The sequence below is a fragment of the Cetorhinus maximus genome, chromosome 23 (assembly GCF_964194155.1).
Source record: "Cetorhinus maximus chromosome 23, sCetMax3.hap1.1, whole genome shotgun sequence".
Lineage (NCBI taxonomy): Eukaryota > Metazoa > Chordata > Chondrichthyes > Lamniformes > Cetorhinidae > Cetorhinus > Cetorhinus maximus.
The window spans coordinates 36,087,204-36,100,858 of NC_135901.1; the positions used below are offsets into that span (position 1 = coordinate 36,087,204).

General features: G+C 43.8%; 1 protein-coding gene and 1 non-coding gene across 2 annotated transcripts in view; one reads left to right on the plus strand and one right to left on the minus strand.

Moving 5' to 3' along the window:
* Window positions 1-13,655, plus strand: part of LOC144697978 (uncharacterized) — a 608,842-nt gene that overhangs the window by 361,259 nt on the left and 233,928 nt on the right. The window lies entirely within an intron of this gene.
* On the minus strand, window positions 5,587-5,658 carry trnae-uuc (transfer RNA glutamic acid (anticodon UUC)). Its single transcript has one exon. It is a non-coding gene; the product is annotated as a tRNA-Glu (tRNA).

The window sequence follows — 13,655 nt, forward strand, 5'->3', positions numbered from 1 at the left end:
CAATAACTTCATAGATTTCCAGTGTGTTGCATATCGGTACATGGTATGCCTAATTATTTTCCCATTACCTTTGTAATGAATATTCGAAAAGAAGCCACTTGCCTTGGAGATCAATGGATAACAGTGGAGCCGGCAACATTTCTGGAGTCTTGACATTCAGTTCAAGGACCCAATAACAACCAGGAACTGTGTGACAATGAAGGCTGATGGGGAGAAAACGGTGACAGCTTCGTCCCTGGGTGGCTTCAAACCACCAACTTTTCGGTTAACAGCTGAACACACTAACCGATTACTCCACAGAGACCGATAAAAGCTTCGGCCGGGTGTCAGTGAGTTAAAGCTTCAGATTGCTGCGAATGGAATGACAATTGTTCTCTATCAGTTTTACTCTTCCAAAATAAAGGATGGGATATTCATTGTGGATACATGGAAACAATCTGATCCCGCCCACTGCAGACACATCCATGTCACCGGTGCTGTCTCCCTTTGAGCGTTTCGGTGTCTTGTCTGTTACCAAGAATTCTGATTGTCCCGAAGCCGATATTAGGTTTGAATTCCAAATGTGCAGTAACGAGAATCATTTCAATGTCTCAGATCAGTTAATTTCACTGATAACATCAGAGTCAATGTTCCAGCGTCTTAAAGAAGGGAAAGGTGCCTTGACTGCCTCTGGTCAGTCGGACAGCTCTCCCTTCATTCTCCTCTGATTCCGGTTCCCAAAGAGTTTCTAAAGATTCACAAAGCTGGAGTCTGGGTTTTCAGTTTTGGTTCTTTCTCCATTTTCCCACTTTCCAACTGACAATATTTTCCAAAACCTCGTCTTAATCATTCGCCTTTCATCATGTCCAGGGATGAGGAAATTCAGTTTTGTGGAGAGATTATAGAAACCGGGTTTGTTATATTTGAAATAAAAACTGTTAAACGGAGATTTCACGGAGCTGTTCAAAATGGTGGGGATGGGGTCAATGGGGACAGGCGGTTTGATAGAGCAGATAGGGAGAGACTGTTTCCACTGACAGGGGTCGTTAACCAGAGGACTGGGATTTACGTTAATGAAAGAAAGACAGACTTGCATTTTAACAGTACTATTCCCGATCGGTGGATGTCTCAAACCACTTTTCAGCCAATTAAGTACTTTTAGGAATAAAACAGAAAATGTTGGAAAAACTCAGCAGGTTTCTCTCTCCACAGATGCTGTCAGACCGGCTGAGTTTTTCCTGCATTTTCTGTTTTCATTTCCAGATTTCCGCAGTTTTGCTTTTATTGAAGTGGAGCCATTGTTGTGATGCAGGGAACACGGCAGCCAATCACCGCTCAGGAAACAGCCAAAACCAGGCACGTCATAATGAGCAGACCATGTGCGGTTGGTTGAGGAATAAACACTGACCAGGTCACGTGGCTGCAACGCGAACCCACAGATTTTGATAATGGCTCTGCCCAGTTTTGAACCAGAGAACGTTTCACATGTTAGACAAGCATGAAAATCGCTGCACCACAGAAACAGGAAACAACACAAATGCTCAATGGGCTTCACTCAAATGTTAAGCCGTGACGTCATGCAGCAGCACTTTGGGTCTTTGTTTTGAAGAAATGGAATTGGGCTGTTCTCATTAGGAATGCTGGAGACAGACTGATCAACAATGTCATCATCAAATGGCACAACACAGTAATAGGTCTTTCAGACTAACATATCTCTGTCAGTTTTGTACAAAGAGATTTCTAGTTAATCTCAATTTCTTTGTCTCTTTCCATAACCCTGTTATTTTTCTCCCTTTCAAGTCATTGTCCAATTCCCTTTTGAAAACTCTGAGTTAAGAAAAACAATATTGAAAGAGGTGCAGGGCCTTCTGCTGTGTCCATGCACAGTGTGTGAACATTAGCAACGTTTTCCTGACCCAATGACATGAAGATTTGGATTCTGAAACCATTTACAGTTTTCAGAATTTTTGAAATAGTTGATGTCAAATCGAATTATCAAAAGATATTTACCCTGACCAAACATCTCCTCATTTTTCTCAGTCAATATATACAATCTCATTACCTATTACCAACATTTCATTGAGTAAACACTCAGAGTCACACAGGAAAAAAGAAACATAATTTGAAACATCGAAATGATGAAGCATTGAAAAAAGAAGTTAGCATGGGGATGATTTCTGTTTGTTACAAAGTTCAAGATGATCTGATTATCTGACGGAGCTGGTTCCAGTTTCCCAATGGCCTTCCCCTGTTCCTTTGCTTCTGTTCTTTTCGTTGGCAATACGGGTGAAGAAAATTATGAGTAACAGTCTTTAACGTGGTCGAGCGGTCTAAGGCGCTGGATTAAACATAGTTTCGAGTCCTGCAGTCGCCAAACGTTCAAGTTATCTGCATTTTAAGATCTGCAGCTGTCCCATTTGAACCAACAGATACCAACTCACATTTAATCCAGCGTAGTGTGCGGTGTTTTACTTTGATAGGAGGAACGAGGAGAGACGATATAAATATGAGTTGCTGTAAGAAAAAGGCGGGGTGTGTAATTACAGTCGCTGAGCTGCTCTTGCACAGAGTCGGCATGTGAACGACATTCTGAATGACCGTCTGATGTAGCCGCCTATGATTTTATACAAACTACATTCATGCAAATCTAGGGCTTGGGTTCGTGACTGAATTGTTAAAGTGACGGGTTGTGAATCTATTGGGGTCTCCACAGGTGGGCTGGATTCCTGACAACTATTCTTCTTATCATTCCTGAACTTTACAGTGCACCTGCACAATTAAATGTCGATTAAGTTGAATAAAAAAGATCCAGAACCCCCAGCGTTCTCTAATTTCCATTCGTCTGCAAGCGTTCACAAAAGTTACAGCTAGAAATGGAACAAAAACACAGCCAGGTTGGTGTCATGCTTGCTTTCTAGATATTTGCCTCTCCTTAGAGACAACCCCTTGCCCTCTGTCAATCTCGGTGTATATGCCTGTGTGTGTTCCTGTGTGTGTGTCAATGCGGTTCAGTTCCACATTTTACCATCCAAACATTATTCACGTTAGTTGTGTGGCTTCATATTAAGATGGTACAGAGAATAAAAAGAGCAGTTTTAAAATATTCAAGAGGAGTTTTCTTTCTTTTTTTTGAATGAACACTTTTAAGCTTCTAAGGGTCGGTTTGGTACAAAGCGGAGGATGATTGACATTTTCACTGAGCAACATTTAAACAGACAGACACCGAGTCCTTGTGGTTGAGTGTCAAAGGCAATGAACACATCGAGAGAATGAATTTTTAAATACAAATAGTCCAAACTGAAATCATTCTAACATTTGGAATTATTTCTACTGCTGTCAAGTGTCGCAAGGAACAGGAAAATAAAAGTTGATTCACAAATGTTACAGGAACAGATAGGTTATAATCACCAGGAAAGGCTGAACAGCCTGAAACCCTTTTCTCCAGAAAAGAGAAGGCTGAAAGATGACCTGATGGAAACGGGATGCTTTGTCCCTGTTTCGTCAGGAATTCGAGGTGAAATTTATTCACTCAGCTGCAGATTTACATCTGCTGAATCGGCATTAAGCAAACCATGAAACGTTTAGGGAGATAGAAAGAAAGATTCTATATTGAGATGGATTTCTCAAGATCGAATTTTCTCATCTACTGAATCAGCATTTTAATCAAACTCTCTCTGCTTTTATATTACAACAGTGACTACATTTGAAAAAGATTTCATTGGCTCTAAAGAGCCTCCCGTTGTCCTGAGTTGGTGAAAGGCTCTGTTTAAATGTAAGTCTTTATTTCTCTCTTTCTGTCTGTCAATATAAGTTAACAATCATATGGAATGGTGAAGTATATCTGTTCCTTTTAGTGTCTACCACTCTCTCTCCCTCTGTCTGCCTCTTTTTGTCCCTGTATATCTGCCACCTCTTTTTCACTCTCTCAGTCTCTCTGTCTGTGTCTCTATCTCTGTTCACTTTTGTGCCCTTTGTTCCCTCCATTCACTCGCGGTCTGTGCGCAACCAAGATTCACTGGGTTGATTCCTGAGTGACAGTGAACATGCTGAGAGGCTGTTTCCCCCTGGCTGGAGCGTCTAGAACTGTGTTCACATTCTCCGGATAATGTGTCAGCCATTTAAGACTGAGGTGAGGAGACATTTCTTCACTCAAAGGCTTGTGAATCTTTGGAATTCTGCAGCCTGGAGCTCTGTGGATCCTCAGTCGATGAGTATATTGAAGGCTGAGATGGATAAATGTTTGGACTTTAAGTGAATGAAGGGCTATTGGGATCGGATGGGAAATTGGTGCTGAGCTTGGGGATCTGACATGAACATTTTAAGTGGTAGCAGAGGCTCGAGGGGGTTTATGGTTAATTCCTGTTCCTTTTTCGATGTTTTTAATGTTCTGTTTCAGTGGAAACACCATCAAGGCGACGGGAAACAGCAGGTTGAGAGAGGTAGCCTGGCCGAATGGCCTCAGGTGCTGGATTCAGGTTCCATTATTTGTGGAACCGCTGCCAAAGTTATAGGTGGTTCACCTGTGGGCCACTTTGAATGCTCTTTTCTGACGAAAAAGTGCCAGCTCAAAGTGAATGCGGGCATGTATTGGGTTTAATTTTAACTGGGAGAAGGAGGAGAAGCAATACAAATATCAATTGCTTTTGTGAGAATGCACGGCAGTGGAAGTAGTTGAGTTGTTCTTCCAGACAGCCAGCACGGAGAAGATGGGCCGAAAGCCCGCCTCTCTGCTATAGCCATCTGAGATACCAACAACATTAACCTGTCCATAGGGCCAGTTGCCGTGGCCGAGTGGTTAAGGAGATGGAGTTCAAATCCATTGGGGTTTCCCCGCTGCTCATTATACCTGGTTTTAACTCTGTGTCTACAGTTAATTCTCGGTTAGATTCAATTAAATCCATCCAAGTACCAAAGCATCCAAGGGGATTTTCCTATTTCCGTTCATTCATGAAAACATTCACAAAACTTGTATTCGTAGAGGAACAAAAACGGAACCAGATTGGTGATATGCTTGCTTTCTGTGTGTTTGTCTCTCCTTAGAGACTAACCCTTGCCCTCTGTCGCTCTGGGTGTATATGTCTGTGTGTGTTCCTCTGTGTGTGTCAATGTGGTTCAGTTCCCGAGGGGGTGAACACATTTTTACCATCACAAACTTTATTCACATTAGTTGTGCAGCTTCATATTAAAATGTTACAGAGAAAAATATCAAGATGGAAGACGCAGGGGGAGTTTGCAATGTTGGAAGGAGGTGCAGCTAAGAAGTGGATGATTCAGCGAGGAGTTTTCTTCTCACTTAACACGAGATTTGGGACTAGATCTGGGAGATATTTGTGTCGATGTAAACAGTAAAATCTTCCCTATTATCACTAATTTTGCAGTGCACCATCCTCTCTATTGACAGCGCTTTGCAGCCGACCACAGGCCTTCTCTCATTCCCTATCTTCACCTCTGTGTTTGTTCCTTACCGGTTGTGACCGGGTGACATTTCCAACTCTGATGCAAAACTCGAGCTCCCACGCCTCTGATTCTGGCAAAGGTGACCTGCATTTCTCTCAGGAGATTATCCAAACTCATTTCCATAGTTTGCACGAGGTCAACAAATTATCATTCCCTGACCAGGAATCAAACCCTGGCCATGGCGGTGAAAGCGCCAAATCCTGACCACTAGACCACCAGGGAAGCTACACCAAATTTTTACAACCTGGCTTATCTATGTAACCGGTGCCTTTTATTTATATTTCCGACCCCTTTCACCAGAGGCAAGTTTCAAACGAACATAACAACATGAGAAAAAGGAGCAGGAGTCGACCATTCGGCCCCTCCACCCTGCCCCACCATTCAATAAGATCATGGATGATCTGCCCCAGGCCTCAACTCCTCTTTTGTGCCAGCTCCTCATAGCTCCCAACTCCCCGATATTTCAAAAATCTACCTCTTCTTTAAATACTTTCAGTGATCTAGCCTCCACAACTCTCTGGGGTAGAGAATTCCAGACATTTACTACCCTCTGAGAGAAGAAATTCCTTCGAATCTCAATTTTAAATGAGTGCTCCCTAATTCTGTAACTATGTTCCCTAGTTCGAGATTCGCCACTAGTGGAAACGCCTTCTCTACATTAACCTGTCAAGCCTCCTCAGAATCTTGTAGGTTGCAATAAGATCATCCCTCATTCTTCTAAACTCTAATGAATAAAGGCTTAACCTGTTTCGCTGTTCTTCATCCCAAAAAGTAGCCTGCTGAATCTATTTTGAACTGCCTCCAATGCCAGTATATCCTTCCTTAAATACGAGGGCCAAAATTGTACACAGTACTCCAGATGCGGCCTCACCAACACCCTGCACAGTTGTTACAAGACTTCCCTATTTTAGAACTCCAACCACTAGCAATGCAGGCCAAAATTCCATTTACCTTCTCAATTACTTGCTGCACCTGCATGCTAACCTATTGTGTTTAATCCACAAGAACACCCAGATCCCTCTGTGCTGCACTTTTTAGGAGTCTTGCTCCGTTTAAATAATAGTCTGCCTTTTGATTCTTCCATCCAAAGTGCATGACCTCACACTTTCCTACATTAAACTCCATCTGCCAAGTTTTTTGCCCACTTACTCAACCTATCTATACTCCCTTGCAGATTCCTTATGTCCTCATCACAAATTTTTGTATCGTCAGAAAATTTGGATACATTACACTCTTCTTCCTCCTCCAAGTTATTAATAAAGATAGTAAATAATTGAGGCCCTAGGATTGATCCTTGTGGCACTCCGCTAGTTATGTCTTTCCAACCTGAAAAATCCCGGCTCTCTGTCTTCTGTGTGTTAAATTGGGCTCTTCACATTGCAGGGTTTGTGTAGGGTAATAGGGATCACGGTCTCTCACACACGGAAAGTTTCCCCGCTACATTGCAGGGTTTGTGTAGGGTAATAGGGATCACAGTCTCACACACGGAAAGTTTCCCCGCTACATTGCAGGGTTTGTGTAAGGTAATGGGGATCACGGTCTCTCACACACGGAAAGTTTCCCCGCTCGGAAAGGGGTAGAAGCATTAACAGAATTAAATGTGAGGAACGGTTGCATCATTCCCGTTTTTGTTAAATAGTAACTGGATGCATCATCTCAAGACAAAGTGACATTTATACTTCTCCAGGTTTTGAATGATATTCTGAAAAATGCATGGCTCAGAAAAAAGAGGGAAAGATGGGGGCGGATTTGCTGTAGGGTTGTTCGCACGTGTGAGGTGTTGAATGAGCTGCTGATGTGCTCTGTAACCTGATGATTCGAATGTTAGATTAATTTCTCTGCCGCATGGCTAAGGTTTTCCGCCAAATTATACTTCCACAAAACAAGGTCCTGAAGTACAATAAGACAGCACAATTTGATATTCTGCAAGGAGCTGCATGTTGCTTTCATAGCCTACTAGTTATCACATTTCCTTTACACGCGGAAGATTCTCTGGTTGGAAACTCACTGCAGAACATTAGAACTGGCAACATTTGTGGAAAACTTTCCTGCCGCCATTGACAACCCGGATCCTTATGACAATGAGTGTTGATGGGGGGGAAAAAACTTCGGACGTTTCGTTCCTGAGTGGTTTTGAACCACCAAACTTTCAGCTGGTCCAACACGCTAACCAATTTTGCTGCAGGAATTGATACAACTTCCTGTCTTCCTTGTACAAGCACAGCCAAGTCTGTTTGCACATCAACACACAACTTTCTCACCTTTTCAAACATGTTCTGCTTTGTTGCTTTTTAAAAATTACTTTTACGACCAAGTGAGTTACTTCAGTCTTTGCTACATTTTTCTCCGTCTGCCGTCTGGTTAGCCAAGCGCCTCTTATATATTATAAGAACAGAAAATGCTGGGAAAACTCAGCTGGGCTGACAGCATCTGTGGAGAGGGAAACAGTGTTAACTTTTCGATTCCGTGTGACCCCTCTTCAGAAGTAAAAAGTGATGGGGTTTATACTGTTCAAGCGGTCCAGGGTGGGGAGGGGGCGGGGAGAGACCCAGGTGAAGCTGGGTAGAAGGTCAGCGAGAGGTGGGGGCTAAGGAGAGACTGACAAAGATATCATGGACACAAGACAAAGGGAGTGTTAATGGCAGTGGTGAGGGCTGAAAAAGGTGCTAATAGTGGCATAAAAGTAAGAAAGCAGAATGTGTGAATAGCAGGATAAGGGTCAGCACTTTGTGAAAGAACAACATGGAGCGAGTAACAGATGGCACTTTTGGAGTTGGGTTGGGGTGGGGTGAGAGGGAGGGGGTTGGGAAAAAAGGATTAAAAAGGGGATAAAAAGGGGGGGATGAAATAATGAATAAATGAATAAAAAATAAGTAAATAAAATACATTTTTATAAAGGGATTTTAAAAAGGGTGAAAATGGAGGAGAGAGTTCATGATCTGAAGCTGTTTAGCTCAATGTTATGTCCGGAAGGCTGCAAAGTGCCTAATCAGAAGATGAGGTGTTGTTCCTGCAGTTTGCGTTGGGCTTCACTGGAACGTTGCAGCAGGCCAAGGACGGACATGTGGGCATGAGAGCAGGGTGGTGTGTTGAAATGGTAACCGACAGGAAGGCCTGGGTCATGCTTGCAGACAGACAGAAGGTGTTCTGCAAAGTGGTCACCCAGTCTGCGTTTGGTCCTCCCAATGTAATAGTTGCAGATGTACAACTTCTATTCTATTTCCAAAACCCACCAACTTAATCAATGCGGTTCCTCTGAAACTTTCAAGGCAAAAATTGATCCTTTATAAGGTGCCATTCCAAGAACTATACACAGTCCTCTAGTTGTGCCCTAACCTAGCTGTAGCAAACCTTTCCCTCTTTTCTATAACAGCCTCTGTAACAGGTTGTACAGCAAGAGGAATTAGGTTGTATATATTGACTGAGAAAAATGAGGAGACGCTTGATCGGAATAAATTTCATTAAAAAATTTAAATCCAAATCAACAGTTTAAGTACTTATTTTGTTCAAAAACTATGTAATAATCTCAAGTGCAATTCTTGGTGTCATTGGGTCAAGGAAACTTTGTTAACACTGCAGAATTTAGCAGATTTGGCACTGTAGAAGCTCCTTCTCATCTTTCAATATCATTTTTATTAAATCAGTATTTTTAAAGTGAAATTGGAGAATGAGTTCAGAGGGGAGGAATCGGGGTTTCGCAGAGAAGGAAGGAAAATCGGATGAATGAGGAGGGTCTTTGTAAAAAGCTTAAGCATAGTAATGATGGGTGGAATGTCCTCTTACTGCGCTGTGCCATTTGATGATGACATTGTTGATCAGTCTGTCTCCAGCATTCCTAATGAGAACAGCCGAATTCCATTTCTTCAAAACAAAGACCCAAAGTGCTGCTGCATGACGTCACCGTTTAACATTCCAGCCAGGTGCCTGCACAGATCAGAGGAGACAAGTAACATTCCAGCTTTAGCTGTAAATCAGGAAATTGAAGCGAGGGAAACTCAAGAAAATTACAATTACCAGGGAAGTGTTACCGAGCAAATTGTTGGAGATGCGGGTTCACAAGCCCCCGCGTCCTGATGGACTTTACCCTAGGGTCTTAAAAGAAGTGCCGAGTGAGATATTTGATGCATTCGTTTTAATTTTCCAAATTCCCTATACTTGGGCAAGATTCCATGAGATTGGAAAACAGCAAATGAAATACTTTGGCTCAAAAAGTGAGGGAGACAGAAAGCGCAAAACTGCAGACCAGTTAGCTGAACATCTGTCATAGGGGAAAGATTCTTTACTATTTTTAGTGACGTTATTGCAGGACACTTTAAAAAGTTCAAGGTAATCAGGCAGAGTCAACTTGGATTTGTTGAGGGAAATCGTGTTTAACCAATTTGTTAGAGTTCTTTGAACTAGCATGTGCTGTGTATAATGGGGAACTTGTGGATGTACTGTACTTAGGTTTGCAGAAGGCATTTGATAAAGTGACACGTCAAATATTTTTGTGGAAAGTAAAAGTTCATGTTGGAGGGGTTAACAGATTGGCATGGATAGAAATTGGCTAGCTAACAGGAAGCAGAGATGAAGAAAAATGGCTCATTTTCTGGTTGACAGGGCGAGTGGTACGTCACAGGAATCAGTGCTGGGGCCTCGGCTTCTTACAATATTTATAAACGAGTTAGATGAAGGGGCCAAAGTCTGGTTGCTTAATATGCTGACGACAGAAAGATAGGTGGGAAAGTAATTTGTGGAGTGGACATTGGCACCTACAAAGGCATATACACAGGTTAAGTGAGTGGACAAAGATCTGGCAAATGGAGTATAATGTGGGCAAATGTGAAATTGTCCATTTTGGCAGGAAGAATGAAAAGCATATTATCTAAATTGTAAGAGATTGCAGGTACAGCAAGTAATTAGGAAAACTAACGGAATGGTAATGTTGATTGCTTACTTTGGGGGAAACGATGGTGTAGTTCTATTGCTGCTGAACTAGTAATCAAGAGAGCCAGGGTAATACTCCCTGGTTCGAATTCCAGCCAGTCCAACTTTCATTCCCATGCTCCGCCTCTGTGTTTGTTCTCGACTGTGACATTTCCACAATTTGAATAAAATAAAAATCTGGAATGAAATGTCTAACGATAACCATGGAGCCATTGCGGATTAGTGTAAAAACCCATCTGGTTCACTGGTGCTCCTTTAGGGAAGGAAATCTGCCGTCCTTACCTGGCCTGGTCTACACGTGACTCCAGGCCCATAGCACTGTGGTTGACTCTTAAAATGTCGTCTGAAATGGACACTCAATTGCAACAAAGCCACAGAAAAGGAATGAACGGACAACCCCGTATTGGCCAAGGCACTGGAAACGACAATGGCAATCTCAGCCCTGCCGACCCTGCAAAGTCCTCCTTACTAACATCTGGGGGCTAGCACTAAAATTGGGAGGGCTGTCTAACAGACTAGTCAAGTCAACAGCCTGATGTAGGGAATCGTACCTTACAGATAATGTCTCAGACACCACCATCTCTGGGTGTGTCCTGACCCACAGAGGACAGGCCCAGCAGAGGTGGCGGCACAGTGGTATACAGTCAGGAGGGAGTTGCCCTGGGAGTCTACAACATTGACTCCAGACCCCATGAAGTCCCCTGGCAACATGTCAAACGTGAGCAAGGAAACCTGTTGATTACCACGTACCACCCTCCCTCAGCTGATGAATCAGTGCTCATCCACGTTGAGCGACACTTGGAGGCAGCACTGAGGGTGGCAAGGGCGCACAATGTATTCTGGGCAGGGGACTCCAATGCCCATCACCAAGAGTGGCTCGGTAGCATCACTACTAACCGAGCTGGCTTAGTCCTAAATAACATAGCTGCTAGACTGGGTCTGCAGCAGGTGGTAAGGGAAAAACATACTTGACCTCATCCTCATCAGCCTGCCTGCCTCAGATGCATCTGTCCATGACAGTATCGGTTGGGGTGACCGCCGCACATTCATTGTGGAGGCGAAGTCCCGCCTTCACATTGAGGAAACCCTCCATCATGTTGTGTGACATCACCACCGTGCTACGTGGGATAGATTTCGAATAGATCTAGCAACTCAAGACTGGGCATCCACGAGGCACCGTGGGCCATTGGTAGCAGCAGAATTGTACTTGGCCATCATCTGTAACCTCATGGCCCGGCATATTCCCAGCAAGCCAGGGGATCAACCCTGGTTCAGCGAAGAGTGCAGGGGGGCATGCCAGGAGCAGCACCAGGTATGCCCGAAAATGAGGTGTCAACCTGGTGAAGCTATAACACAGGACTACTTGTATGCCAAACAGCATAAGCAGCAACTGATGAACAGGGCTAAGCGATCCCGCATCCAACGGATCAGATCTAAGCTCTGGATTCCTGTCACATCCAGTCGAGAATTATAACAACTTACTGGAGAAGGAGGTTCCACAAATATCCTCATACTCAATGTTGGGGGAGCCCAGTACATCAGTGCAAAAGTTAAGGCTACAATCTTCAGCCAGAAGTGCCGAGTAGATGGCCCATCTCGGCATCCTCCAGAGGTCCCCAGCATCACAGATGTCATTCTTCAGCCAATTCGATTCACTCCACGTGAAATCAGGAAGCGGCTGAAGGCACTGGATAGTGCAAAGATTATGGGCCCTGACAATATTCCGGCAATAGTACTGAAGACGTGTTCTCCAGAACTTACCGTGCCCCGAACCAAGCTGTTCCAGTGCAGCTATAACAATGACATCTACCCGGCCAGGTGGAAAATTGACCAGGTATGTCCTGTACCCGAAAAGCAGGACAAATCTAACCCAGTCAATTACCGCCCCATCAGTCTCCTCTCCGTCATCAGTAAAGTAATGGAAGGGGCCACGTACAGTGCTACGAGCAGCACTTGCTTAGTAATAACCTACTCACTGATGCCCAGTTTGGGTTCCGCCAGGGCCACTCAGCTCCTGACATCAAACCTTGGTTCAAACATGGACAAAAGAGCTGAACTCCAGAGGTGAGCTTAGAGTGACTGCCCTTAACATCAAGGCAACATTTGACAGAATGTGGCATCAAGGAGCTCCAGCAAAACTGGAGTCAATGGGAATCAGCGGGAAACTCTCCGCTGGTTGGAGTCATAATTAACTAAAATGAAGGTGGTTGTGGTTGTTGGAGGTCAATCCGCTCAGCTCCAGGACATCATTGCAGGAATTCCTCAGAGTAGTGTCCTCGGCCCGACCATCTTCAGTTGCTTCATCAATGACCTTCTGTCCATCATAAGGTCAGAAGTGGGGATGTTCGCTGATAATTGCACAATGTTCAGCACCATTCGTGACTCCTCAGATACTGAAGCAGTCCATGACCAAATGCAGCAAGACCCAGATAGTATCCAGGCTTGGGATGAGAAGAGGTAAGTAACATTCTAGCTAAGTTTCGCCGCAGAGCTGGAAATGTCACACTTGGAACAAGTGGAGAACAAACACTGAGGTGGATTTAGTGAATTAAAGGAGAGAAGGGCTGGTTGCAAAGTACTGACAATGGAGATGGTGGTGAAACGCATAATATGGGTGGGAGAAGGTCAAATATTGCTGCCTACTGTTTACACTGGCACAACTATCACTCCTGATCAATCAACCAATCACAATTGCTCTTTGAAAGCTGCACGCACGGCCGAATGGCCTCTTTATTTGTTGTAACTTTCTGTAATTTTATGTTTCCCAACAACACAGGTCATTCATTCTGCGATTTTATAAACCATTCTGGCGAGGTGTGCTTTCTTACCGTGTATTCGGCTCTTATCAAAGCAAAACACGGAGCAAATTCAGTGAGTTTTCTTGTCATTTCCAGCACGAGATTTGTCACGAGACTAATTGAACGACACATTAATGGTGCCAATCCTTCACTGGAGCTCACCGCATCCAAAGTGCACTTTTATCATCATCCTATTTGCAACATATCTGCTGAAAAATATAAGCTTATCACAGCTCTGCTTTCTTACATTGAAAGCCAGTGTGAAAATATGATCAATTTCAAAGCTGAGCAACGTACACAAGACTGGAAGGAGAGAGAGACTGTGGATAATCGGCACTGCGCACATTCCTGTAATCAGAATCTGGGAGAATCAGGAAGATAAGATCCTGGTGTCTCTTTACCCTGTTTTCTGCAACCTTTCCCCTGTATCAAGCAGCTAATTGACCTGGGAGCTGGACGGGCCAAGGGAGCTGGAGGCGAGGCAGGGACAGAAGC